General features: G+C 38.4%; 1 long non-coding RNA gene across 2 annotated transcripts in view; it reads right to left on the bottom strand.

The window, feature by feature from the left end:
- LOC309655388 overlaps positions 1-27,990 on the bottom strand; it is a 391,996-nt gene that overhangs the window by 244,388 nt on the left and 119,618 nt on the right. For both annotated transcript variants that reach the window (XR_014260800.1, XR_014260801.1), the window contains exon 2: positions 17,092-17,208. This is a non-coding gene — a long non-coding RNA (uncharacterized lncRNA). The remainder of the gene's footprint in view (positions 1-17,091; positions 17,209-27,990) is intronic.

Here is a 27,990-nt window from a genome sequence, read left to right as displayed (position 1 = left end):
GGCGCCCTAAGACTCCCACAAAGACCAGGGTTAATTAGGTCCCATTTGTTTATTTTTGCTTTTATTTCTTTTGCCTTAGGAGACAGATCCAAAAACATATCGCTATGATTTATGTCAAAGAGTGTTCTGCTTATGTTCTTTTCTAGGAGTTTTATGGTTTCAGGTCTTACATGCAGGTTTTTATTCCAATTTGAGTTTATTTTTGTATATGGTATGAGGAAATGATCTAATCTTATTTTTTACATGTAGCTGTCCATTTTTCCAGCATCTAATTAAATTTAAAAGCTTTTGAACAAAAAAAGGAAACCACTGACGAAATGAAAAAACAACCTATGGAATCAGAGGAAATATTTGCAAATGATATGAACAATGAGGGGTTAATATCCAAAATTTATAAACAACTCATACAACTCAATATCTAAAAAATAAAGAATCCAATTAAAAAATGGGTAGAAGACCCGAATAGACATTTTTCCAAAGAAGATAATACAGATGGCCAACAGGCACATGAAAAGATGCTCAATATTGCTAATCAGAGAAATGCAAATTAAAACCACAGTGAGATACCACCTCATACCTGTTGGTATGGCTATCATCAAAAAGAACACAAGTAATAAATATTGTTGAGGATGTGGAGAAAAGGGAACCTTCATACACTGCTGGTGGAATTATAAATTGGTGCAGCTACTATGGAAAACAGTATGGAGGTTCCTCAGAAGACTAAAAATAGAACCACCATATGACCCAGCAATTCCACTCCTGGGTATATATCCAAAGAAAACAAAAACACTAATTCACGAAGACGTATTCACCCCAATGTCCATAGGAGCATTATTTACAATAGCCAAGATATGGAAGCAACCTAAGTGTCCATCAATAGATGAATGGATAAAGAAGATGTGTGTGTATATATAATATTACTCAGCCATAAAAAACAATGATGTTCTGCCATTTGCAATAACATGGGTGGACCTAGGGAGTAGCATGCTTAGTGAAATACATCAGACAGAGAAAGGCAAATACCACATGTTATCATATACATATATGTGGAATTTAAGAAATAAAAACAAACAAATGAATATAATGTAACAGAAACAGGCTCACAAATATAGAGAAGAAACTAGTGGTTACCAGTGGGAAGAGGGAAGTGGGGAGAGGGGAGGTAGGGGTATGGATTAAGAGACACAAACTACTATGTATAAAACTAATGACACAAACTACTATGTATAAAATTAATATCTTGTATAGCATGGGGAAACATAGCCATTATTTTTTAATAACTTTAAATGGAATATAATTTATAAAAATATTGAATCACTATGTTGTACACCTGAAACTAATATAATATTATAAATCAACTATACTTAAAAAAAAAAAAGACCAGGGTTAAAAAGCAAACATCCTAAAGTCTGACCATACTTTAGCTGGCTCGAAAGTTGTCAGGTCAGTGTAATGCATTTTCCACAATTCTTTAAAAGAATTTTTTTTTTTAATTTTAAAAGACTATTAGCTAGCTAGGAAGAGAATTCAGGAAAATACATGAAGCATTCTCCCAAATAGAATAGATAAATGGCATAACGGAGTTGAAGAAATGATATCTACTGAAACCATTGCCTTGCACAGAGTAGGTGCTCAGTTAATATATAAGGGAGTCCATTCTGCCTGTTGTCCTACAGGTCAGAAAGAAAAATAAAGACATTTGAAAAGAGTCTTCCAAAATTTTTGCTGTTTTAGAAAAATTTGCAACACCTTAATGAAAAACATGTTGCAGGGATTTTTTTTTTTTTTTTTTTTTTACTAGAAAAGTATCATGAACTTTGGTTTTTGACCGCAAAAAAAAAAAAAAAAAAAAAAGATAGAGATGTTTAGGCTCTGCAGAAACAGTAAGCTTTGCCTGTGGCAAATTCACAAAATTTCATAATTCCACCGGAGGCAAAGTGTCAGAGTTTTCCTCATAGGAGCTATATTCTCAGTTGGAAATGTGAAATTTTAGCTCAGAAAGAAATCTGGGTGTGTTTTGCAAAAAGCTAAAACTGATCCACAGATTTTGATTCTGGATGAGGCCAAAGCATCTCATGTGGGGTAAGTAATGATGAAGGAGGAGGAGGAGATAAGGTCTGGAAACAGAAGATGAAGAAGGGATGGGTAATGGAAGTACTAGGCAGAAGAGATCAGAGAAATATCAAAAAGGAAAGGATATAATGATAGGTGTGCTGTAACCTTATAGAAGTTAGGAACTTAGTGTGCTGTTTAAAAACCAGGTTCAGCATATCAAATCTCCAAAACAAGACCCTAAGACCAGGACTTCTTTTCCTGGACTCTATTTCTGCTAAATCCAACCTCTTCTCTCTGTGCCTGCCTCTGGTATTTTCCTTTGATGAAAACTGTGCCAGATTTTATTACACAATTTCAAAGAGAAAGGATTTTTCTTTTGTATTTGGACTGAGTTTTCAAGATGTAATTTCTAAAACAAGCTTTGGAGAAGAGCATGAAAGTAAAACTTTAAGATGTTTCACAAATATTTGATCCTTTTTCCAAAGGATTGCAAAGCCTCAAAAATCTTCAGTTTTGTTCTGTGGGTTCCAGCTCTTTGCCTACAGAATTTTCAATCTACCTCATGTATAAGGCACAGAAACTGGACTTAGAAGTGTTGTACAATGGGGAAATTTAAATTTGGTTTTAATCCCTTTAATTAGGTACTGTTATTGGAGGTAGGCTGGAGAGCATAAAATAAAGTACTAAAAATGACTTCTTTATTAAATAAGATAGGTCTTTCACTATCCCTGAAGACCCTTTGAATACTCATTCCTTTTCTAACACAGCCAGTATTGTCTCTTTTATTCTTTAGACAGAGGAAATAACGTGAAGACTATTAAACATCTGAGAATTCAAATGTCTATTTTGAGTACTCATAAACTTTCCCAGCAACAGATCCAAATAAGAACCCACAATAATTACAGCTTCTCTTGTCAGAATTGAACTACCTCTGATATAAAGATGACTGGGCTCATTCAGTTTACCCCCACCACTAAAGAAAAACTACCCATCCTAAACCAATAGGAAGCAAATCTGTATGGCAGATAGGACATTTAATGGCATACGGCATATAGTTCTGGCATATAGGACATTTCAGGATGCAGAAAGGATGGATGCACATGAAGACAGAAGGTCATTGCTTAGAGTCATGAAATAGGAAAACAAGAAACACTGATGGTGCAGGTACAAGGTGTGCAGGTATTCCACACCTTGATGAAATAGAAGAAAATAAGTGAGAACTTAAACAGGACTATCAAGCTCTATTCCAGTTTGTAAATAATTGTTTTAAAAGTTTCTCATCATGGAGAACCTTGGGTTATTTCTCCCTTAGGAAGAGTTTCATTAATGAGGAAGAGATGACTGTAGAGTTTGAGGGAATGGAAAATTTCATAGACATGGTAAGTAGTAAACTAAGAGAGACCCCAAATTATTCAATGCAGTTAACAACACTCAGAGAAACAGAATACACAGCAAGATAGTGAGAGTGAGCCTGAGGGACTAGAAAGGCCTGTAGTCCAGAGGGTACTCAGATAAAGGACTTTTTCAAGAGCAGCTGAGCAGAGATATACTAGTAAGTCATTGAGGGATTTGGATAAAAGAGTAAGAAATGTCAGTGACTGATCTACTGAAAACAGGAAACCATGGAGAACTGGCAATGAGCAAAGAGAAAACAGATAAGTCTCCTGAAGAACAGGGTTCAGTCAATATTAATTCAGCCCTCAGGCCACCCAATGTTATCGTAAGTGTTTCTCAAGCTTAATTGTGCATACTAATCTCCTGAAGAAGAAGAATCTTGTTAAAAAATTCTGATTCAGGAAGTCTGGGGATACGTCAGAAATTTTGCTTCCAGGCAATGCTGATGCTACTAATCCATGGACCACACACTGAGTACCAAAGTACCAGATCAGTGAAATCATCACAAACCAATGGATGTAGTACCTCCAGGTACTTTAAGATAATGGGACAGCCTGGTCTCTGGAGTACCTTTGGATCTGGTTCACCTTCTGTCCACAGGACTTGCATCTCTTCTTTCAGGGCATATAACTGAAAGTGTGTGATGAAGGTGGCATCCAAGTTTTCCTTTGAACTCCATCTCCCCCATTTTCTGACTTTACAATCTAAGGCAAATTTTCTGACCTTGAGTTCTCTAAAATGGTAATAATTATACAATTCTCAATAGTGCTATGTTGAGGATCAAAAACAAATTCTGTAAATAAAGCATATAGTAAGAACTCAACCAATGTAAGTCCTTTCTTCTCTCCTACATTAAATAATAGCAAGTATAATTATCATTGATATAGCTGACAATGGACAAAGCACTTTCATTGATATATTTAGTTTTTTCCTGTCAAATTCATAAACAAGATCTATGTTAACACTATCTAAAAGATGAGGAAGTTGAAGCTCAGAGATTTAGTGGAGTAACCAAGAGCCCAAGGCTTGAATTCAGCAAACCTCGATTTATATTCTCCATCTATCTTATCCTTGACAGAAACTTTTTTTTATAGAGCAGCACCTATATTAAGTGAAATAATACATGTAAAATGCCTGTTAGGACTTCTTGTTAAATACAGATTTGCTCTGCTCCTTTCTAAAAGGCTACTATACAATGACCACCTTCAAGGTGGCGGAGGAGTAAGACATGGAGATCAACTTCCTCCCCACAAATACATCATGAAAACATCAACATGTGGAACAGCTTCTACAGAACACCTACTGAATGCTGGCAGAAGACCTCAGACTTCCCAAAAGCCGGGTGGCTGACAGAGTCTTGGTGCTCCAGCCAGGTGTCAGGCCTGAGCCTCTGAGGTGGGAGAGCCGAGTTCAGGACATTGGTCAACCAGAGACCTCCCGGTACCACATAATATCAAACAGCAAAAGCTCTCCCAGAGATCTCCATCTCAACACTAAGACCCAGCTCCACTCAACGACCAGCAAGCTACAGTGCTGCACACCCTATGCCAAACAACTAACAAGATAGGAACACAAACCACTCGTTAGCAGAGAGACTGCCTAAAATCATAGTAAGTTCAGAGACACCCAAAAACACACCACCAGACGCGGTCCTGCCCAACAGAAAGACAAGATCCAGCCTCATCCACCAGAAACACAGGCACCAGTCCCCTCCATCAGGAAGCCTACATAAGACACTGAACCAACCTTATCCACTGGGGGCAGACACCAAAAACAACGGGAACTATGAACCTGCAGTCAGCAGAAAGGAGACCCCAAACACAGTAAGTTAATGAAAATGAGAGGACAGAGAAATACACAGCATATGCAGCAGCAAAGTAAAAACCCACCAGAACAAACAAATGAAGAGGAAATAGGCAGCCTACCTGAAAAAGAAATCAAAGTAATGATAGTAAAGATGATCCAAAATCTTGGAAATACAATGGAGAAAATACAATAAATGTTTAACAAGGACCTAGAAGAACTAAAGAGCAAACAAACAATGATGAACACACAATAAATGAAATTAAAAATTCTCTAGAAGGGATCAATAGCAGAATAACTGAGGCGGAAGAACGGATAAGTGACCTGGAAGATAAAATAGTAGAAATAACTACTGCAGAGCAGAATAAAGGAAAAAGATGAAAAGAATTAAGGACAGTCACAGAGACCTCTGGGACAACATTAAATGCACCAACAATTGAATTATAGGGGTCCCAGAAGAAGAAGAGAAAAAGAAAGGGACTGGGAAAATATAAGAGATTATAGTTGAAAACGTCCCAAATATGGGAAAGGAATAGTCAATCAAGTCCAGGAAGCACAGAGAGTCCAATACAGGATAAATGCAAAGAGAAACATGCCAAGACACATGTTAATCAAACTATCAAAAATTAAATACAAAGAAAAAATATTAAAAGCAGCAAGGGAAAACCAACAAATAACATACAAGGGAATCCCCATAACGTTAACAGCTGATCTTTCAGCAGAAATGCTGCAAGCCAAAAGGGAGTGGCAGGACATATTTAAAGTGATGAAAGGGAAAAACCTACAACCAAGATTACTCTACCCAGCAAGGATCTCATTCAGATTCAATGGAGAAATTAAAGTTTTTACAGACAAGCAAAAGCAAAGAGAATTCAGCACCACCAAACCAGCTTTACAACAAATCCTAAAGGAAATTCTCTAGGCAGGAGACACAAGGGAAGGAAAAGACCTACAATAACAAACCCCCCAAAATTAAGAAAATGGTAATAGGAATACACATACTGATAGCTACCTTAAATGTAAATGGATTAAATGTTCCAACCAAAAGACATAGACTGGCTGAATGGATACAAAAACAAGACCCATATATATACTGTCTACAATAGACCCACTTCAGACCTAAGGACACATACAGACTGAAAGTGAGGGGATGGAAAAAGATATTACATACAAATGGATATCAAAAGAAAGCTGGAGTAGCAATTCTCATATTAGAAAAAATAGACTTTAAAATAAAGACTATTATAAGAGACAAAGAAGGACACTACATAATGATCAAGGGATCAATCCAAGAAGAAGATATAACAATTGTAAATATTTATGCACCCAACATAGGAGCATCTCAATACATAAGGCAAATGCTAACAACCATAAAAGGGGAAATTGACAGTAACACAATAACAGTAGGGGACTTTAACACCCCACTTTCACCAATGGACAGATCATCCAAAATGAAAATAAATAAGGAAACACAAGCTTTAAATGACACATTAAACAAGATAGACTTAATTGATATTTATAGGACATTCCATCCAAAAACAACAGAATACACTTTCTTCTCAAGTGCTCATGGAACATTCTCCAGGATAGAGCATATCTGGGGTCACAAATCAAGCCTTGGTAAAATTAAGAAAATTGAAATCATATCAAGTATCTTTTCTGACCACAATGCTATTAGACTAGATAATAATTACTGGAAAAAATCTGCAAAAAATACAAACTCATGGAGGCTAAACAATATGTTACTAAATAACCAAGAGATCACTGAAGAAATCAAAGAGGAAATCAAAAATACCTAGAAACAAATGACAATGAAAACACGATGACCCAAAATCTATGGGATGCAGCAAAAGCAGTTCTAAGAGGGAAGTTTATAGCAATACAATCCTACCTCAAGAAAAAAGAAACATCTCAAATAAACAACCCAACCTTACACTTAAAGCAATTCGAGAAAGAAGAACAAAAGATCCCTAAAGTTAGTAGAAGGAAAGATATCATACAGATCAGATCAGAAATAAATGAAAAAGAAATGAAGGACACAGTAGCTAAGATAAATAAAACTAAAAGCTGGTTCAGTGAGAAGATAAACAAAATTTATAAACCATTAGCCAGACTCATCAAGAAAAAAAGGGAGAAGACTCAAATCAATAGAATTAGAAATGAAAAAGGAGAAGTAACAACTGACACTGCAGAAATACAAAGGATCATGAGAGATTACTACAAGCAACTATATGCCAATAAAATGGACAACCTGGAAGAAATGGACACATTCTTAGAAAAGCACAACTTTCTGAGACTGAACCAGGAAGAAATAGAAAATATGAATAGACCAATCACAAGTAATGAAATTGAAACTGTGATTAAAAATCTTGCAACAGACAAAAACCCAGGACCAGAAGTTTTCACAGGCGAATTCCATCAAATATTTAGAGAAGAGCTAACACCTATCCTTCTAAAACTCTTCCAAAATATAGCAGAGGTAGGAAAACTCCCAAACTCATTCTACGAGGCCACCATCTCCCTGATACCAAAACCAGACAAACATGTCATAAAAAAAGAAAACTACAGACCATTATCACTGATGAACATACATGCAGAAATCCTCAAGAAAATACTAGCAACCAGAATCCAACAGTACATTTAAAGGATCATACACCATGATCAAGTGGAGTTTATGCCAGGAACGCAAAGATTCTTCAATATATGGAAATCAATCAATGTGATAAACCACATTAACAAACTGAAGGAGAAAAAGCATATGATCATCTCAGTAGATGCAGAAAAACCTTTTGAGAAAATTAAACATCCATTTATGATAAAAGCCCTCCAGAAAATAGCCATAGAGGGAACTTACCTCAACATAATAAAGGCCATATATGAGAAACCCACAACCAACATCGTTCTCAATGGTGAAAAACTGAAACCATTTCAACTAAGATCAGGAACAAGACAATGCTGCCCACTCTCACCACTATTATGCAACATAGTTTTGGAAGTTTTAGCCACAGCAATCAGAGAAGAAAAAGAAATAAAAGGAATCCAAATTGCAAAAGAAGAAGTAAAACTTTCACTGTTTGCAGATGACATGATATTATACATAGAGAATCCCAGAGATGCTTCCAGAAAACTACCAGAGCTAATCAATGAATTTGGTAGAGTAGCAGGTTATAAAATTAATGCACAGAAATCTCTTGCATTCCTATACACTAATGATGAAAAATCTGAAAGAGAAATTAAGGAAACACTCCTATTTACCACTGCAACAAAAAAGAATAAAATACCTAGGAATAAACCTACCTAAAGAGAAAAAAGACCTGTATGCAGAAAACTATAAGACAATGGTGAAAGAAATTAAAGATGATACAAACAGATGGAGTGATATACCATGTTCTTGGATTGGAAGAATCAACATTGTGAAAAGTGACTCTACTACCCAAAGCAATCTACAGATTCAATGCAATCCCTATCAACCTACCAATGGCATTTTTCACATAACTACAACAAAAAATTTCACAATTTGTATGGAAACACAAATGATGCCAAATAGCCAAAGCAATCTTGAGAAAGAAAAAACGGAGCTGGAGGAATAAGGCCCCCTGACTTCAGACTATACTACAAAGCTACAGTAATCAAGCCAGTATGGTACTGGCACTAAAACAGAAATATAGATCAATGGAACAGGATAGAAAGCCCAGAGGTAAACCCACACACATATGGTCACCTTATCTTTGATAAAGGAGGCAAGAATACACAATGGAGAAATGACAGCCTCTTCAATAAGTGGTGCTGGGAAAACTGGACAGCTAAAGGTAAAAGAATGAAATTAGAACACTCCCTAACACCATACACAAAATGAACAGGACCAGATGTCTGGTCCTGTTTTGTGTATATTTATACACAAAACTAAACTCAAACTGGATTAAAGACCTAAATGTTAGGCCAGACACTATAAAACTCTTAGAGGAAAACATAGGCAGAACATTCTATGACACACATCACAGCAAGATCCTATTTTACCCACCTCCTGGAGTAATGGAGATAAAAGCAAAAATAAACAAATGGGACCTAATGAAACTTAAAAGCTTTTGCACAGCAAAGGAAACCATAAACAAGACCAAAAGACAACCCTCAGAATGGGAGAAAATATTTGCAAATGAAGCAACTGACAAAGGATTAATCTCCACAATATACAGGCAGCTCATGCAGCTCAATATCAAAAAAACAAACCACCCAATCCAAAAATGGGCAGAAGACCTAAATAGACATTTCTCCAAAGAAGATACACAGATTGCCAACAAACACATGAAAGGATGCTCAACATTAGTAATCATTACAGAAATGCAAATCAAAACTACAATGAGGTATCACCTCACACCAGTCAGAATGGCCATTATCAAAAAATCTACAAACAATACATGATGGAGAGGGTGTGGAAAAAAGGGAACCCTCTTGCACTGTTGGTGGGAATGTAAACTGATACAGCCACTATGAAGAACAGTATGGAGGTTCCTTAGAAAACTAAAAATAGAATTACCATATGACCCAGCAATCCCACTACTGGCATATACCCTGTGAAAACCATAATTCCAAAAGAGTCATGTACCACAATGTTCATTGCAGCTCTATTTACAATATAGGACATGGAAGCAACCTAAGTGTCCATCGACAGACGAATGGATGAAGAATATGTGGCACATATATACAATGGAATATTACTCAGCCATAAAAAGGAACGAAATTGAGTTATTTGTAGTGAGGTGGATGGACCTAGAGTCTGTCATACAGAGTGAAGTAAGTCAGAAAGAGAAAAACAAATACCACATGCTAACACATACATATGGAATCTAAAAAAAAAAAAAAAATGGTTCTGATGAACCTAGGGGCAGCACAGGAATAAAGACACAGATGTAGAGAATGGACTTGATGACATGGGGAGGAGGAAGGGTAAGCTGGACGAAGTGAGAGAGTGGCATGGATATATATACACTACCAAATGTAAAATAGATAGCTAGTGGGAAGCAGCCAATAGCACAGGGAGATCAGCTTGGTGCTTTGTGCCCACCTAGAGGATTGGGATAAAGAGGGTGGGTGGGAGACGCAAGAGGGAGGAGATATGGGGATATAAGTTTAGGTATAGCTGATTCACTTTGTTATACAGCAGAAACTAACACACCATTGTAAAGCAATTATACTCCAATAAATATGTTAAAAAAATTAAAAAAATAAAATGCTACTATAATGATGACAAATAATTCGTCATCTTGTTATCTTTGCTATGGGTGCCAGACAAAGTACTGGGGGCTTAAACAGCAGAAATTTATTGTCTCACAGTTCTGGAGGCTAGAAGCCCAAAATTAAGATGTCATCAGGATAGTTCCTCTTGTGGACTGTGAGAGAAAGATCTGTTCTAGCCTTCTCTCCTTGGGTTGTAGATGGCTGTCCTCTCCCTGTGTCTCTTCACCTTGCATTCTCTCTATGTGTGTGTCTGTGTCCAAATTTCTCCTTTTTATGAGGACACTAATCATATTGGATTAGGGCCCACCCTAATGACCTCATTTTAAATTGATTACCTCTGTAAAGACCTTATCTCCAAATAAGGTCACATTCTGAGGTACTGGGTTGCGACTTCAACATATGAATTTTAGGAAGACACTATTCAACTCATAAATTCAACTCACAAAGAAAAAATATGGAAACAAACGTCAGAGCTTTAGAAGATGAAACTGGACAGAAGAATAGAAGATCTAAGAAATCTGAATGTCAAGTGCACATGGGGTCTGGGGTGGGGAAATGGATACAAACAAGAAATGAGGCATTTCAAACACTGAATACCAAGAAAGCTCTGGAAATGGTGGTAACTCATTCTCCCAAAGAGGAACAAGAAACAAAGGGTTGAAACAAGATATTTATTTGAAAATATATATTAGAAGTAGTTATATTCCCAGGCATTCTCTGGTGTACAAACAGGACTTATTTGTTGGAGAAAATGAACCATGAACATTCTAAACACAGGGAGGATTGCGGGAGGGGAGACACCTTACTGAAAATAGTCAGATTGAGTTAAAATTGGCGTACCAAATGACATGACCCCCACCTTTTTTCTATATTCTGCTTTAGGAATGTTGGCAGCCAGGCAAATACTGCCGCAGGCATGTAATTGTTACACTGTTCTCTGGAATAGTTGAATAGATCCAAGAAGGGAAAAAAAGGTTAATAAATATTAAAATGTAGGGTCCCCTTAGGAAACCTTTATATCTGTGCCCATTAGATCTTCACTGAAGGCTACAAGTTGTCCAGCTTTGACCATGGACATAGAATTTCTGTCTTTTTTAGTTCTTCATTCTTTTAAAAATGATTTTTATTGTAAAATACAACACACATACAGAACCGTGCCTAAAACATAAGTTAATATACTCAATAAAATATCACATAGTGAACACCTACGTAGCCACTAGACAAGTCAAGAAATAAAACACTTCCAGCAACTCAGAAACCACCACCCTCTACCCGCCATGGCCAAGGACAATTCCTGCTGCTGCCTCTCAAAGATAACTACTATTCTGTATTCTAACACCACAGTTTAGTTTTGCCTGTTTTGGAACCTTACCTAAATGGATATATTTAACACATATATTCTTTTTTGTCTGGCCTCTTTTCCCCAACATTATGCTTAGGAGATTGACTTATGAGTTTGGAAACATCTAGAGCTTGTTTTATACTGCTGTATAATATTCTTGGATGACAATACCACAATTTAATATATCTACTCTACTGCCATCATATATTGTTTTCAACATTATATTTGTGAGATTTACCCTTTTTGTTGCAGACAACTACAGTCCGTTATCCATCTTGTTAGTTAACTATAGTCCATTTTTCATGTCGTTGTAGATAACTATAGTACAATTTTTTCAGTGCTGTATAACATTCCATTATAAGAACACATTTTTATCAGTTCTACTATTGATATACATTTCATTTGTTTCTATTTTCTATGTATTATGAATACTGATGCTTTTGGACATTCTTGCATGTATCTCTTTATGCACATGTACAAGCATCTCTTTTGGGTTTTTACCTAAAGGTGAAAGCACTGGGTCATAGGTGTCCATATTTTCAACTTTATACGGAAGTTATTTTTTCCTGGTTATTTTGTACCAATTTACCTTCCCCAAAATAGTCCAAGAAACTTCCTGTTCCCCCATATCCTTACCAACATTGGGTAGTCACAATCTTTTAAACTTTACAGTACCTTACTCTTAAACGAAAAAGTAGAACCAAGATCAACAGCTATTTGAGTGAAACCTCCAATATGAAAGATAAAGACAAAGAAAAGAAAATGAAAACAGAGATTGTAAAAAGTATGGACAATAAAGGAAACAGGTAAAAATATTTTAAAAATATTTTAGTAGCCTCAGAGAAGTGAAAAGCCATTAATTCCATATAAAAAGGAATGCTTTTATTGAATAGAGAATAAGAAAATACTAAAATTCAATGGAAAGATCGAATGATAAATTTAAGGATTTCTCCCAAAAAGGGATGGGGAGGAAAAAAATAGAAAGTTAGGGAGAGTTAAAAATAAATAAATAAATAACAACAAAATCTAAGATGTCCCACTACTAGTTTATAGGAGCTTCAGGAAGAAAAAAACTGGAAAAATTTAGAAAATAGATGGGAGGAAATTATCAAAGAACAGTTACAGGAAATATTCTTAGAATTAGAGAACATGCATTTCCAGATTAAAGGGGCTCACCAAGTGCTTGGCATATGAACAAAACAAAAACCATATCAAGCCACACTGTCAATGAATTTCAGAACACCAGGGATCAAAAGAAGATTCTAAAACATTCAGAGTATAAATCACAGACTATATACAAGGAAGTAGAATGTTTTAAATGTGTCAGTATGGCTCCACAAGAGCAACATCAGAGTTAGAAGACAATGGGAAAACAAAAACAAACAAACAAACAACTTCAAAATTGGTAGGTGAATGAGCCAGATATCCAAGCAAAAAGGAAGAGATCACACAAAAAGCTCACACAGCAAAAAGCACATGTGGTTTCATCACATTGATACATTGAGGTAAAAGTATGTGCATGGGTATGTGAGCTTAAGAATGTATGTTTGTGTGTGTATTATGAAACATGTAATAAATATATAAAAATATTCTGAGAATAATTATTTCCAACTGAGAATTCTCTACCTGACCAGGAGATCAACAATGTGTGAGGATCGAACAAAGACATTTTTGGATGGTCAACATCTCTAACTGCATCCCATGTACACTTTCTCAGGAAGTTACAGCAGGAAATGCTTAATCAAACCAAAGAGGAAGACACTGAACCCAGGAAACCAAAAAATGGAGGTCCTGAGAGATTGCATGTATACCAGGTCAAGCTAACAACTAGTCTAGTGTTAAAGAGTACAGAAAATTCCAGAAGTATACTCCAAAGAAAAAACAAAACCTGATAGGTTAGCTCATTTGTTTGATCTTATAGGAAACATAATTCCATGGGGTTTTACAATTCTAATAAGGAATTTGTGAAAAATTAATGATAGTTATGGAAATAGAAAACTAAGCACACCAATGTAGAGAGAGAGATGCGCCAAAGAGAAAAAGACGCTTAACAGCTTCAGGGGAAAAAAATAAAGTTGTTTGGAAAAAAGAAGCGTAATCAGAATACACTATTTGAGCAGGAAATGGTCTCTGTATAGTAATGATACTGATATAACTATGTTGGGATATACCCATATTGGATGGAGAGGAAGTGCTGGGGGAAGAGAGGACAGAGGGGAAAGTAGACTCACCAATGTAAAAGTCTACAGATAATAATTAAGTGTACAAATAAAAAATATGATAATAAAAATCAGAAGAAACAACTTAAAAAGTTGAAAGGAGTTGCTTCTAAGGAGTGGAATGGAGTGCCGTGGGTTGTGAGCAAGAGATTTTTGTTGTTGTCAAATGTCCTATTGTATTTTGACCTTTTAAACTATGTAAATTAATTACTCTGATAAATTTTTAGTTAGAGAATAATTAAAATTAAGTGCTTAGTATAGTACATAAAGTATCAATAATGGCAATAATAACATTTACAGTGAGCTAGATATTGTGCCCTATGAATTTCTTGAATTACATAATTTAATCCTTTCAATAACATCTCACCATTTTATAGGTAAGAAACCAGGGTCACTGAGAGGTTTTGTTTCTTTACTCAGATGACACAGTTAGTAAATGAAAGAACCAAGAGTTTAGCCGTCTGCCTTAACCCCCAAGCTTAACTGCACACAGAAACAAAGGTACCCATCATTACAGAGCTAAAGGACTTGCTAAGAAGTGACACAGCAAAGTCTTCTGATTCTAAATCCTACGCTCTTTTCAATCTCCCCTATTTCATTAGGAAGTTCACATTTTATTTTCAAATTAACTTGAGTCAATTTGGAAAAGAAATATTTCATTTTCAATGGAAACATTTGCTAGAATCACAAAAAAATTAAAAATATTTTGCATTTGACAACTAGAAATTTCTCCTTAGGAAATCTTTACTCATTTGCTATTCCCAGAATGGCCCTTTCAGCTTCCTTCAACCAATCTTCATCACTCCAACCAAGATAACTTTGAGTGGCTGTCCAGTGCAGCACCATTCAACCTGCTGGGTTGAATGGTGTGTCCTCCCCCTGGTCCCCAAAACAGAAAGGAGAGGGAAACAGGAGTACTTAAGAATGCTGGTACCAGAATTTAAAGCAGGTTTTTTTCTCTCAAAACACCCACTAATTAAGACAGAGCACCATTTAGGAAATGAAGCAGCTAATTAAGCAGGTTGCACAAATAAAAATAATGAAAAAATTCAGTCCATTCAACTACCAAGATTTTGACTGAAATTATGATTTAAAGGAATTCACTAATTAAGGTCCATGTGATCTGACCTCTGCCAGATCCAATCTCATCAGACAATGCCCCTCCCACTGCTTGTTGACTAGATTCCAACCACAATGATCGCCTTGTTGTTCCCCAGGTACATTAAAATGGTTCCTAACACATACCCTTCACACTTACCTTTCTTTCTGCCTGGAACACATTTTACTCAGCTCTTCCTGTGACTCACTTATCATCCAGTGGTCAGCTTACATACCACCTCTTCAAGTAAGACTTCCTTAACCATTCTCTATCAACCAGAACACTCTAGACCAGTACATGGCTGTCACTGTACCCTGCTTTATCTTCTTCAGAACATTTAATGCTATTTGAACATTTTTCTCTGCTCAATTTTTTATTGTCTCCTATATTCCCCTAGAGTATAAGGTTCATAATTTTGTCCACCTTGTTCACTCAAGAATTAGCAGAGCCTGGCATAGAGTAGGTGGTAAATAAATGATTGAACACGGGAGGGAGGGAACAAGGAAAGCAGGAGGGGAAGGAAGATATCTAGCCTATTTGCATTTCCGAAGGTGGGACCCAGCCAGGTTATACCTGAAGACATTTGCATTGTCAAAGCAAGCCCATTACAAACCTGCCCTGACATCAATATGGTTGGAAGTGAGATTTAGAGATGTAAAACACCTAGGAAAGAAAAGGGGGCCCAGGCACCAATTAACAACAGAGAGGCAAATGAAAATGGTACTCATTATGTGTAGGTACTGAGCACAAAAGACATTTGGAGACGAAACATGCCATGTCTTCTAAATCAAGTGAACTTAGAAAGTATAATAGAAAAGTAGTAGTTAGAAACCAGCGACCATTTGGAAACTAGAATTTGAGATTCAGCTTTTTGAGGTTAGTGTCTAGGGATATAGCTGATCTCTATTTTAAGAATTAGAGCTGTCAGTGAAGCAATCCAGGGTGGTAATTTAATAATAGTACTTTGGATGAGAGGAGCTATCAAATCACAAGTTTCTCTGAAGAATTCCAAGGCTTAATTTATATGAGGCACCTTAAAAGGTCTCAGTCCAATTTGGGAAGACCTACAGTAATTCCTTCCAAAAGTGAAGCAAGTTTTCCTACGTGAAGAAGTTAATTCATTTCAGCCTAGCCCAGAATACTCCAACAGAGACAGGCAAATTCCTTTAAACTTACATTATAACACTAAGTGACAGTGAAATTTTGGGATGGTTTTTTTTAAAAGTGGAGCCAGGAAAAGAGCTGCATGTCCCTCACCTTCTGTGAGAGGCAGAGAACCCAAGGACCTGTCACCCAAAGCTCAGTAGTATTCCCACAAATGCAAACAAGACTACCTGGGCTAAGAGCTCTATGAGGGTCATAAATCAACTGCTTGCTTCTCTTCAGCGACTGGAAGAGCAGAATGAAAGTTGGGAAAATTAGAAAATCAGGGATGCCAGTATCAGTTAAATCATCCCTTCAAAATTAAGCTTAATGAATTTCAGTTCTCCCTTCTATATCCATTTTTGAACTGAATATGGTACAGTGCGGCATTAGGTAAAATCAACCGATACAGCAGTACTAAATGGTCCCTGGTTGGCCTAAGTTGGTTTACTTTTAATTTCACATTTTTTATTTGGCGATATATCCTTTGAGGTCATGAGCTTCCCCACTCTCCCATGGCTATTTTATTAGCCAGAGCAGGGGTTTTCAAAGTGTTTCACACCAGCAACATCAGCATCACTAGGAAGTTTGTTAGAAGTGAAGATTTGGGGGGTCCCACTCCAGATCTACAGAATCTGAAACTCTGGAGTCAAACAATGAGTGCTTTAGTCAGCCCTCCAGATGATTCTGATGCACCCTAAGGTTGGAGAATCTTTGAGTTAGGATAATTCTAGCCACTCTAACAAACAAACTTCTAATTTTCAGTGACCTAACATAATAAACATTTATTTTTCACTCACGTAACAGCTCAGTGTAGCAGTGACCAGCTTCTTCCCACATGATGACTGAGGCAGCCAGACACCTTCCATCCTGAATCTCTTCCATCCAACTATGGCCTCAGAGTTCTCTGCATAGTTCTGATGGATGGAGAAAAAGAGTAGAGAATCCCCTATTATCATCTTAAAATCCTTGGCTCGAGAGTAACACACATCATTTCCACTCACATTTCATTGTTGAGAACAAGTGAATAGGTCACATCTAGGTGCAAAGAAGACCAGAAAATACTTTCCATGGCTGGGGGCATGCCTCCCTGCCACAAATGCACATCAAGGAAGAAGGAATACAAATCTCCACCACCGATGTGCAAACTATACCCTATAAACTGTGGGGTAGCCAGGGCAGGAGTATATGGATGGGTCCCTGGAGCATATCCTCCAAAAGTGGCACCTTTACAAAATATTAAAGTGTAGATATGATTGTTGTCACTACAATGATAGAAGAGACTTCTACTGAAGTTTCTCAAATGTTAATGTAAGTATCAACCACCAGAGAATCTAGTTAAAATTCATTATCTGATTTGTAGGGCCAGGATGGGGCTTGAGATTCTTCGTTTCTAAATAGCTCTCAGGTGATTCCAATGCACTGGTTCAGGAACCACACATTAAGAGAAAGAATTTGGAGGAGGCTGCATGAAAACAAAGGTCAATCTGTCCAATATGTGATGACAGTGTACATGCACAGCCTTTCATGATCTGGCTCACTGCCCTCCCTGCTACCCTCTCACTTCTCTGTTCTCTTCTCCTCCTACTCCCCACTTTGTTCACTTCACTCCAGCTACAGTAGTCTTATTGGTGGTCTTTCACACACCGGGCACACTCCTGCCTCAACATTTGCACTAATGTTTCCTCTGCCCAGAATTGCTCTTCCTCAAGATACACATGTGGTCAACTAACTCTCTTCTCTCCTTCAAACTTTTGCCCAAATGCCACCTTCAAAAGAGACCCACCTTGACCACTCAACTTTTTTTTTTTTTTTTGCTACTCTGCATGCCTTGCAGGATCTTAGTTCCCTGACCAGGGATTAAACCCGGGCCACAGCAGTGACAGCGCTGCGTCCTAACCACTGGATTGCCAGGGAATTCCCTGACCACTCAATTTAAAATTGCAAATCACCTCCTTCCCCAGGTTACCCAGGGAACTTCCTTTCCCTGATAAACAACTTTTTACACCTCAGTGTGATATAATTAAGTGCCTAAATAAAACAATGTCTGGTGCATTGTAGATGCTCAACAAATATTTGTTGAATGAGTAAATAGTTGGTTAGACCATAAGACCAGCCCAAAAAGTCATCAAGAAGTGATGCCTTTCTGAGTCCTCAGTTCTCCTGATGTTAAATCCCATCCAGATCAAGAAGTGGGCAGAAAGGGAAGAGGGTAGAAGAGGTTAGTTGGATCTTGTGCTTGAAATGACAATATCCTTTGGAAGACCAATAGGGCAGTGCCTGAAGAGAAAGATGGTAGGCAAATTTCTGTACTTGAAACTGACATCCTGGGAACTCCTACTTTTTTCTTTGAGCCCCCTGCTCAGTGTTAATTAACAGATTCCTCTCCCTTACCCCAGACCACAGAGAAAGTGGGTGATGACCTTATACAGGATGTCTGATCCTGGAATCCTTTTACTCCTTTGGGACTTCTGATGTCCCAAGAATTCACTGGACCCAAAGCTTTGCCTCCAGATCACACATCACACCAGCTGCAGAGAGGCAAAGCAGAGTGGAATCCAGGGGGTTGCCTGGAGAACAGCATGCAAACACGCAGACCTGGCCGAGAGGCCAGGCCAGTAGAAAGGGGACAAAGCCGAACATAGATGGCCAGGTAGAAGGAGGGAAAGCTTCAAGAGCTGAGAAGAGACCCAGAGTCAAAGTCATCTAGTGGCAAAGATTCTACCAAATAGTGGCTGGAGGAGGAATCACGGGTACTCCAAATAAATCCAGTGGGTAGGGCAGGACCGGTATAAGGATAGTTTTAAAGTCCAGAACAACCTTCCAGGCTGCAACACAGTTCGCCTTAAAAGTACTAGCTGAGGGCTTCCCTGGTGGCGCAGTGGTTGAGAATCTGCCTGCCAATGCAGGGGACATGGGTTCGAGCCCTGGTCTGGGAAGATCCCACATGCCGCGGAGTGACTAGGCCCGTGAGCCACAACTACTGAGCCTGCGCGTCTGGAGCCTGTGCTCCGCAACAAGAGAGGCCGCGATAGTGAGAGGCCCGCGCACCGCGATGAAGAGTGGCCCCCGCTTGCCGCAACTGGAGAAAGCCCTTGCATAGAAACGAAGACCCAACACAGCAAAAAATATATATATATATAAAATAATAATAATAATAATAATAATAATAAAAGTACTAGCTGAAATGTTACAGCCACCTCTCACCTCTCCCGCTCCCACACGACAGTATTTCAAGAGTACAAGCACCAGCATCATGTATCTGTAAAACCTGACTTAAGAGACTATGTTTTTGACCACATGCTCCTAAAATGAGACAGGTACAATGACTTGCCCATGTTGCTGGAGGCTTTAATTGATAGACCCCCGGTCTTCCCTGCTGCCATACATGCAAATCTAGAATATGTGTGGCCACCATTGATGTTTTGGGACTTGCGAGTGCCTTAGTCTGTTAGGGCTGCTGTAACAAAATTCTAAAGACTGGGTAGCTTAAGCAACAGAAATTCATTTTCTCACAGTGCTAGAGGCTAGAAGTCCAAGATCAAGATGCCATCAGGGTTGGTTTCTGGCAAGAGAGCCCTTCTTGGCTTGCAGATGGCCTTTTTCTGTGTGCTCTCATCCCAGTGTTTCTTCCTCTTCTTATAAGGACACCAGTCCTGTCAGATTAAGGCCCCACCGTTGTGACCTCACTTAAACTTTATTACCTCCTTATCTCCAAATAGAGTCATATTGAGAGTCAGGGCTTCAACATATGAATTGGAAGGGGGTGGAGGGATGGGGAGGTGCACAATTTAGCCTGTAACAAGGAGGTTACGTGAATATATGCGTACATATGGGTGGGTGTGTTGTACACATTTCCATGTGCAAATATATTTTTCTTTCTAAAATTGTTAGATTTTTAATTACCCACAATCGTTACACATAAAAAATGACAGTTTGTCATTTTTCAGGAGCCCCACAGCCATCTTCTCTCACTGTGCTAATCAAGTTTCATGACACAAAGTGCAACAGAGAGGCAGCGATTTTCACACCTTGAAAATAAAAAGATTTGTTGCTTCCCCTCTAGCTAAATATGTTTCTTACAAATAGGAAGATGCTTATAATTCCATCTGAAATCTTCTTATGTGTCAGGGAAATATATTAAATTATAAGTGTTTATAATCCTATCACCCTCTTCTTTGGTGGAGAGAGAGATTTCTTTGTTTTTGTAATTATTGGATTTTATTGTGTTGAGTGGGGTGAGAGATGAGGAGGAGAAATTAGGAAGCTAAAAAGGCCAAATTGTTCTACCTGAAAAAAAAATTGCCTAATCCCAGGATGGGAGGGAGATAAGGGTTAAAAGATGGAGGTTGGGGGGCCTGGAAAAGTGATGGTAGAGAGGCAGAGAAAGAAGAGATGAAGGGGTGAGAGATGTGAGAATGGGATTGGAGGAGGCTAAAAGGGTTTATCAGGGAATGTCGCTCTGAAAATTACCTCCCTCTGTCTTCTGAAAAAAATCTGTTCAGTAAATATGCATCATGCTTTAGGAGTTTGTTTGAGGTAACTCATTTTATTTATTTTTATTAAACTTTATGAAATCACTGCTTTTGTTGATCAAAAATGTTTGATTATCAGCAGTTTTATATGATCCAAGCTAATATTTTTAGTTAAGTATAGTGGTTGCAATTCAACTTGATGGCAAGAGAAAGAGGGTTCACAGTATTCCAGATATATCTACTACCTAAGAATCTAAGGAAAGCTGGAGAGGAACATGTGGCCTAGGATAGGGTCCCAGAGGCCTCCTTCTCACCCACTGGCTGAAATCCATATCCTATCTTATTCCTGTTGCACAGAAGGAACAAACTAAAAAGAAGCACCCTAGATCTGCTTCAAAGGCAACATACCTTTGTTCTTCCTGACACACAGAATAGAGACATGGAGAGAGTAGCCCGCCACCTACTACTCTGGTGACATGGAATACAGGAAAGAGAAGGGAGCTTGCTCACGTGCTGTCTCTTATAACACTTAGGGGCTTCATTGGGCATGCTAGAATCTGAGGAAGCAGATGAATGAATTTTTCCTCCATTTGAGGATGTTAACCACAAAGATAAAGCTAGGAGATGGGATCCTTCCCCAGCTCTGGCCTGCAAATGCTCCCATTTGTTGAGCAAAAGTACAAGGTAGAATACTAAACACACTACACATGTCCATTAATTAATCCACTCAAATCATATGTTTTGAGCACCTATTTCACAGTATGTTCCAGAGTGCATTATCACATCTAATCTTCACAACATCCCTATAAGGAAGGAAAGAATTATTCCCCCATTTATTAAAGAAAACCTGGGCCATAGGGCCGTGAATGAATTGTACACAATTTGTTAGGGGCTTAGCTGGGATTTGAAATGAAGTTTGCTGTAAGCCCCATTCTCGTCACCACAATAGGGAATGCTCAAACTTTTTCCAGCTTAAGTCTATGAAATGCCTGTTCCTCTGCCAGCTTGCACTGTGATCCATGTCATGGGGTAGCTCAAAGAACTACACTGTGACTTGGCTGAGCTGCTGCCAGAACACACTCAGTGAGGAGATACTGCTGTTCTCCCCTCTTGAGCCAGTGATGGTTCAAAGCTCCAGAATCTTGCCTCATTAATGCAGAACCACGGGTGTTAACAAATCCCAATTTCTATTCATTGTCCTTCTCTAGCTCCCTAGATTGAAGCCAGGGGTGGGAATAAGACTAAATAATGAATTTAAATAATAGGTCAGAGGATATTATCTAATCCAAGTCTTCAAGTAGAAGAGAGAGCCAAAAGCCACAGGAGAAGCAAGTAGGATGAACAGCAAAAATTGCACAGGGATGGATGTTTAACTCTCCCTCCATTTCCTTTTATACTCCCTAAGGAAGTTTCAAAAGCTTCCCTTAATATATCTGCAGATCCTTCTACAGGAGCATCTGGTGAGCAAACCCAAAATAAATGGAGACTTACAATGAGAGGTATGAAAAATAATAGCATTATTTCTGCAGGTAATCTTTTCATACAAAGTTTACTTCATTAATTTGAGCAATAGAAATAAGACTGAGATCATTTGTTTTTCTTTTGTAGGTCCACTAATCTGCAAGCTTTTACAGCTATTTCATCAAAGTAACTGTATTATTGTCTTCACATTTTCCCAGACCACCTCTCCAAAGAGAAGGTTCCTTCCATTGGATTCCATTTTCTGTCTCAGCTCATAGGTTAACTTTCTACTGCCTCTACCCAAAGGTAAAAACCATAAAATTTCCATTTATTCAAAATTCTATGGACTAAATGTTTGTGTCCCCTCAAAATTAATACATTGAAGCCCTACCCTCCAATGTGATGGTATCTGGAGATGGGGTCTTTGGGAGGTAACTCAGTGATGAGGGTGGGGCCCTGGTCTTATGGGATTGGTGCCCTTATAAGAAGAGACATCAAAGAGTGCTTGCTTTCTCTCTCTGCATTGTGAGAATAAAACAAGAAGGCAGCCACCTGCAAGGAAGGAGAAGAGCTCACATCAGAACCCAACCATAGTGGCACCCTGATCTCAGACTTCCAGCCTCCAGAAATGTGAGAAAATAAAATTCAGTTATGGTATCATTATGGCATCCTGAGAAGACTAAGACAAAATCTCTATGCAAATTTTTAGTACATCATTAATATCTATTGAGTGTCTACTCAGTGCAAACCACCATCATAGACACCATGAGCACATACATGTCAATCATGCATAGGTCTTGGAGAGGCCATATAGTGAGAAGTTAAGAGTAATTTTGCACCTAAATCAAAGGAATTAATTGAAATAATGGAATCCAAATGTTTAGCACCATGGCAAATATGTAGCAAGTTTTCAAAAATATTAGTTATTTAAAAGAGTAAATGGATTTTCTCCAGATGTATACTTAATATCTGGAGAAAAACATGTCAAAAGGATATATGCACCCCAACATTCATTGCAGCATTATTTACAATAGCCAAGACATGGAAGCAACCTAAATGTCCATCAACAGATGAATGAGTAAAGAAGATGTGGTATATATATACAATGGAATATTTCTCAGCCATTAAAAAGAGCGAAATAATGTCATTTGCAGCAACATGGATGGACCTGGAGATTATCATACTAAGTGAAGTCAGTCAAACAGAGAAAGGCACATATCATATGATATCACTTGTATGAGGAATCTAAAAACAAAAAAATGATACAAATGAACTTATTTACAAAACAGAAAGAGACAGACTTAGAGAACAGACTTAACGGTTACCAAGGGGGGAAGGGATAGATTGTGAGTTTGGGATTGACATGTACACACTGCTATATTTAAAATAAAATTCTTTTCCATGAAAAAAAAAGTAAATGGAAAAAATAAAGAATAAACGGAAGGGCACTATTTTGGAAGGGTGGTATTAATCAGGCTTTTTAACTGAAAACTATAGAAATTGACTATCTTAAGCTGAAGGGGAACTTATTGATATTAAATAGCTCTCAGAATCTCTGGATGGGCCAGATCAGGCTAATCGGCTATCAAGCCAATAATAATGCCCCCAATCACATGCTAGAATCAGTCTGCCTATTATTGCTATTTCTGTAGATTGCATGTAGCTGTCACCAAGTTTGCCAGAATAAGTTGTTATATTAATTTGTTTTAATTTTTAGATTCCACGTATATGATAACATACAGTGTTTATTTGCCATTCTCTGTCTTACTTCACTAAGCATAATATTCCCTAAGTCCATCCACATTGTTGCAAATGGCAGTCTTTTTTATAGCTGGGTAATATGTATATTAATACATCCTGCAGCTTTAATGAATTCATTTATTAGTTCTAATAGTTTTTTGGTAAATATTTTAGGGTTTTCTATGTATAGTATCATACCATGTGCAAATAGTGCCAGTTTTACTTATTCTCTTCCAATATGGATGCCTTTTCTTTTTCTTTATTTTATTGCTGTGGCTAGGACACATGTGTTTATATATTGTTTTCTCTAATTTAGTTAGCATTCTTATTAATAATGCTTTGAACTCTTGATTTGGTAAATTGTTTATTCGTTTCATTAGTTGTTTTTAAGCAGTTTTCTCTTGCTCTTTCAATTGAAACAAATTCCCCTGTCTTCTCATTTTGCTTAACTTTCACTGTCTCTGTGAATTAGCTGAAATAGTTGCCTATTGCAGTCTTGAAGTGGTGTCCTTGTGTGGGAGCATCCCTATAGAGTCTATGTGAGAACAGTGACTTTGATGGGAGAGCTGAATCCGACATGAACACAAGTCATGTCTTTCCTCGGTGCGCTGGCAGCTGTCACACTGGTAGGAGATGAGGCTGAAGATGGAGGGTCTAGGGCCAGAGCCAGATGTGAGTTGGGGCTTCTCCTCTTCTCAGTGTCTGTCATCACCCTATCTGGGGTGAGGGCAGGTCCCAAGTTGCTGGAGCAGAAGCCCTGCGGGTCAGGTTCAAGCTCTCCTACCTCCCAGCACCAGGACCCTCACCCCAGAGGGAAGAAATGCTCTGGCAAGAGGGTCTGGTGTGTGCACTCAGTGTGGGTCTGGGCACGTGCTGTGATGGTCCATCAACAGACAGAGATTGGGACTGCTTCTGATTCACTGCCTGTGTATGCACCCGTACTGGCCCTGCTCAAATGTAGCTTTGGGTCTGATCTGCCTTTGTCCCTGACTGCTGGGTTCTCCCTTTGGCCTCTGCCACTCTCACCCTAATGTGGGGCCACACCACAGGGCAGGCAGCACTGGTGTGGGTTCTTGGCACAGGACAGGATGCAGACGATGGTGGTCCAGCCATAGACAGAGTTTGGGGTGGCTCGTGATGCACCGCCTGGGTAAGTGCAAGCAATGGCTGCCCCCCTCCCTGCTCATACATCACTTTGGGTCTAAGCTGCTTTTGTGTCTCACAGCTGAGCTTTCTTCTTGGCTGCAGGAGCCCTTGCCTCAGTGTGGATCTGTGTCACAAAGCAAGCAAGGCCAGAGCAGTCAGTCAGCTCAGTGTGGGGCGTGTGCTAGGGTGGTCGTGGGAAACTAGTCTGCTATCCATGCAGTTTCAATCTATCTCTGCTGTGTTTCAGGAGTAAGCAAGGGTGTACATGCTCCTCTGGAACAGAATCCAGGCTTCCCATAGCCCTCCTCTTGGTCCCACCACCCTTCCAACCAGCCAAGACAACTCATCTTCCTGCTATTGGACCTCAGGGCAGGGGGGCCCAATCTGGGGCTCGAACTACTCACACCCCATGGAGAATTTCTACCCATGTAATCTCCCTTTTCCTGAGTCCCCTCCCTGGGACACAGGCCCCAACCTGATCTCTTGCTTCCCTTTCTACCCGATTCCCTGTGGATCTTTCTTACAACCTTGGTTGGACAGGAATCTTTCTGCTAGTTTCCAGTTAGTTTCCAATGAGAATTGTTCTACATGTAAATGTACTTTTGATATGTTTGTTGGGGAAGGTGAGTTCCACATCCTGCTACCCCACCATCATGATCTCCTCTCCTGGATTTATATTTTTTCTTTAAATGTGTAAGGACTGCACTATTGGGCCTGTATTTTGACATGACAATACAGTTGGCTGTGGTTGCAGAGGAGCTTCCCTCTTTCTATGGGACATGGAAATCTAGCTTCACGTAGTCTTCACGGCTTCCCCCTGTCTTTCACTCTGCCCACTCCACACACTCCTGTTACCTGGCTATCTCCTGAAGCATTTGAGAGTAAAGCTATTACCTTAGAGATTGGTGTCCAATAGAGGCACATGCAATATCAATGGCTAAAGAACCAAACAAAACAAATGATCATATAACTTCCCCTCAGGTGCTTGTAATGTAAAACAGGTGAGACTAGCACTGTCTAAATTCACCCATTATTTGCTCCCTTCCCATACAAATGTCCCCTTAGGGTGATCTTAAATTATCATTCAAATCAAAATATTATGAGCATAAACAGAAACACAGTCCTATCAGTAACTTGTTGGGACAATAATTATATAACAAGACTGTCCTGCTCAGACTCTAACACATGGTCACCCTAGTTATACCCAAGGACAGAATCCTCTTCATCAGTGAGCTTACAAAATTATCTGTAACTCCATCTTCTCATTTAAGTTTCCAACTACCTGTAACTTCTACTCAAAATGTTCATTCACTTATTTATTATTTCAATAAATATTATGTGTTAGGCTTTATTCTAGATTCTGGTGATAAGATGGGAAACACAACAAGTTTTCTACCATTATGGTACTTATATCCTGTTTACAAATAAAAAATAAGATGCAATGCAGTATCATAGGGTTAAGGTCTATGAATGAAAATGAGAATAGTTAAAGGATGGAAGGTGATATATGGTACTATTGATATTTTACATAGGGTTGTTAAGAAAGACCTTGCTGAGACGGTGTTATTGGAACAGACCTCTGAACAAAATGGGAAAGCAAATGCTTCAAATGCCTGGGAGAGAGCTTTTGAAGGCAACAGCAAATCTGAATCCCTTGGGAGTGCTTGACATTTTCAAAGATCAGCTAGTAGCCCAGTGAGGCTACCACAGAGATATTAGGGGAATGAATATTAGAGAAGGAGGCCAATGATATGATGAATCAGATCAAATAAACAGACTATAGGAATGGATCTTAGGCTATCTCTGCCTTTTGAGACTTACCCCTGTCCCGACAGAAAGTAGGAAGAAAGCATCAAGAATGCTTAAGTTAAAATACTGCTGACTTTAGATCACGTCAATTCTTTGGGCATTGATCTCACTAATTCAGGCTTTCTGGGTCTGAATTTTGGACCTCATGTTTCCTCTGACCTCTTCTTATGCTCCAGGCAACTGATCGGCTCCCAGACCTCTGGCCCCTGACAACTAGTTACTATAGACAGCGTCCCTGACCTCTAAATTAAGTCCTTGACCTTACTAGTCTTAATTGGATCCTGATCTCTGGACTTTGCATATGGTTGTACTCTTTTCTTTTCTGCTTTTTTTTGTTTGTTTGTTTTTTTGAGGTATAATTGACATATAACATTATTTTAGTTTCAGGTATACAACATAATGATTCAATATTTGTCTACATTGGGAAATGATCGCCACAGTAAGTCTAGTTAACATCTGTCACCATACATAGTTACAAATTTTTTTTAAAGATCTACTCTTTTAGCAACTTTCAAATATGCGATTATAGTATTATTAATATAGCATTAATAACTATAGTCACCATGTTGTACATTACATCCCCATGATTATTTATTTTTTAACTGGAAGTTTGTAACTTTAGATGCTCTTTATCTACTTTGCCACACCTCTGCCTCCTGTTCCTGGCAACCACCAATCTGTTCTCTGTAGCAATGAACTCTTTTTTTTTTTTTAAGCTTCCATATATAAGTGAGATCATATGGTATTTGTCTTTCTCTGTCTGACTTATTTCACTTTGCATAATGCCTTCAAGGCCCATTCAAGTCGTTGCAAATGGCAAGTTTCCATTCTTTTTAATGGCTGAATAATATTCCGTTCCATATATATATATATATATATATATATATATCACACTTTCTTTATCCATTCATCCATTGGTGTACACTTAGGTTGTTTTCATGTCTTGGCTATTGTAAATACTGCTGCAGTGAACATGGGGGTGCATATATCTTTTCTAATTAGTGTTTTCATTTTCTTCTGATATATATCCAGAAGTGGAATTGTTGGATCTTGTGGTAATTCCACTTT

This window comes from Balaenoptera physalus, assembly GCF_965194825.1.
Source record: "Balaenoptera physalus genome assembly, chromosome: 2".
Lineage (NCBI taxonomy): Eukaryota > Metazoa > Chordata > Mammalia > Artiodactyla > Balaenopteridae > Balaenoptera > Balaenoptera physalus.
Note: the sequence above shows the minus strand (reverse complement) of the source record. Positions and strands in the feature narration are given on the sequence as shown.